The sequence below is a fragment of the Octopus bimaculoides genome, chromosome 20 (genome assembly GCF_001194135.2).
Source record: "Octopus bimaculoides isolate UCB-OBI-ISO-001 chromosome 20, ASM119413v2, whole genome shotgun sequence".
Lineage (NCBI taxonomy): Eukaryota > Metazoa > Mollusca > Cephalopoda > Octopoda > Octopodidae > Octopus > Octopus bimaculoides.
In genome coordinates, this window is record NC_069000.1 from 15,832,677 (window position 1) to 15,835,698 (window position 3,022).

At 36.9% G+C, this 3,022-nt stretch overlaps 1 protein-coding gene across 1 annotated transcript in view; it reads left to right on the top strand.

The window, feature by feature from the left end:
* LOC106881274 (ubiquinone biosynthesis protein COQ9-B, mitochondrial) overlaps positions 1 to 3,022 on the top strand; it is a 20,327-nt gene that overhangs the window by 15,886 nt on the left and 1,419 nt on the right. The window lies entirely within an intron of this gene.

Here is a 3,022-nt window from a genome sequence, read left to right on the forward strand (position 1 = left end):
TAAGACATTCAATACTTCATTTCATTTTACTATTTATATTATATATTCCATATTCTATATCCCACATTAATTTTATAAAAATATAAATAAAACATAAAAAACAGAGTCGGAACTCTTTTAAATAATATATATATATATAAATTCAGAAGAGTGGTACAACAAGGCATATATATATATATACGCATGCCTACTTGTCTTATCTGTAAACTGTTATCAATACATTGACTAATGCATAGTCAACAGCTTCTAACGATGGCTACTGTAACTATTTGTTATTAAATGCTTTAGACAGAAACGAAAGGACTTTCGCATACAAGAAATTGAATCTGAGCAATTTTTCAACCAACACAATGAACAATACTGTGTTTGTTACCAGCTTTGTAGACTTGAATGGGTTAACTGTTATTAACAGCCAGAAAATTTCAGCTGGATGAATCATTCTGATGCCAGCAGAAGAGTTGAACATTCATGTCCCTTAGCTTGGACTATACTGTTGTGTCTCTATCAAACACACTTAACTCACTGACTGGCTATAAATATGTACCATAACATAATAGAGTTCATCTCTATAAGGAATGGAAAATACTGTTTAACTTGTGGATGTTTCACAATCCCATTTCGTTGAGGAAAATGGCTCTGTAGACAAATGTTTACATTGATTCTGCTTTCCTATCCCAGAAGAGAGATGCCTATATCTCTCAATTGTTATTTTAACTTCATGAAAACCAGGTTGAGTTTCAACATACATTACAGACTGCCTCGTCAAAAGAGCCACTCCTGAAACATTAGAATTTGTTTTTCCTCATAAACAAATTAATGTTATGTATTTCTTAACACTTTACTATATAGACATAGGCGTGGGTCTTTAGTTAAAAAGCTGACTTCCCAGCAATGTGGTATGGAGTCAGTCCCAATGTGTGGTATCTTGGGAAAGTGACTTCTAGTATAGCTCTGAGCTGACCAGAACCTTGTGAGTGAATTTGATAGATGGTAACTGAAAAAAGCCCATTGTATATATCATCATCATCATCCATTTCCTATGCTGGCATGGGTTGGATGGCTTGACAGAAACTGGTAAGACCTGGGGCTGCCCCAGGTTCTATAGCCTGTTTTTTACAGCTGGACACCCTTCCAAATGTCAATCACTCCACAGAGTGTACTGGGTGCTTTTTAAGTGGTACCAACACCAGTTCTTTTTGTGTGGAACTTTGGTTTTAAGATCTCAGTTATGTTGTGGAGGGTGGGTCATACATGTGTGTGTGTGTGTATCATCATCATCATAACATCTGCTTTCTTTGCTTGCATGGGTTAGATGGTTTTATGAGGAACTGGCTGCAGTCAAATGACTGAAACAAGTAAAATAGTACCATAAAAACATGTCTGGTTGTTGGGCTGTCAGCATTTGAAGGACTATGGAAAATTATTACCTTACTTGGAAGCTGGAGAAGTTTGTTGACAAAAAGGGCATTTGGCCACAAGACCAACAGCAACACATTTCAGCTGAACAGTTCAGGCATGAAGAAGTAGATATCAAATGATTGTTGACTATGATTAAATATATAGGCATAGTCATGGTTGTGTGGTTAAGAAACTTGGTTCCCAACCATGAGGTTTTAGGTTCAGTCCCACTGTATGGTACCTTAGGCCAACCAAAGCATTATGAGTAGATTTGGTAGTCAGAAACTGAATGAAGCTCATCATATATATGTGTGTGTGTGTGAAAATGTATGTTTGTTTGTCAATGTGTAACCTTGACTAGATATGATGTGATGATAGGATCTAAGCATCATTGTTATACAGTCCAGATCATTTATTTCCAGACTTCATGAAAAACATGTCTAGCAATTTCCTTGCTTGGCAATAAGCTAGGACTGATAACAAGACATTTTGGTCATAGAAGAATCTGCCTCAACAAATTCCCCCTGACCCATGTAAGCATGGAAAAATAATGATGTTATTAATATATATATATATTTCTTTATATATTAATATACATAAACAGACATATATAGAATGCACCAGTTATTTGGGAACAAAAAAAAAAAACCTTACATACATATATTATATATACATGTGTGTGTATATATATACATACACACACACACACCTATCATTTTAGCCTGGTACTTACCTTATAATTCTCTTTTGAGTTGCAGGGATGTAAACACACCAACATCAGTTCTCGAATGGTGGAGGGGACAAACACAGATATAGACACACACACACAACGGGCTTGTTTCTATTTCCATCAACCAAATCCCGAAATCCATTCACAATGCTTTGGTCGACCAGCAGCTATAGTAGAAGCTATGCAGTGGGACTGAACCCAAAGCTATGTTGTTGGGAAGCAAACATCTTAACAATACAACCTTACCTACACCATACATATATACATACACATAGAATATAAAAAGAAACTTCGAGCCGCGCGGGCTCGAAAGATGGACCGTTATGTAAACCTCCTCGAGAAATGTGAAGACGCAGGCTGGAAAGTGGAGCATTTTCCAATCGAAGTTGGATGTAGAGGGTTTGTAGGACAGTGTGAGACGACTGCTGTTATTGTTAGGCCTAACTCATTGTAAGGTAAATACCACCATGACCGATATCCAAAATACAGTGGAGAAGGCTAGCCACTGGATTTGGTTAAAAAGAGACGAGCGATGGCTAGAGAAATATTGAGCTTTGTTTTAATAATCAGTTGATCTAGCAAGCGGGGCCTCATATCAGTGAGGGCGGCCGATGCACATTGATGCCGTCGAGAGGTAGGCCCCGAAACGGTGCGCATTCTCTCCTGATGATCCCATACACTTGCTGGCTTCCGGAATGCGGAGTTCTCGACTGGTAGCACTTGCATGTGCGAGTTGTTTGCAAGACATACATACACATAGAATATAAAAAGAAACATTTAATAGCTTAACACAGTTTTCTTTATTTCATTGTGTTCATACATATTATTTAGACAATATACATTTCTATCATTTAATTTAAAAGTGACCAGCATTCATAAATAAAAATTACTTTT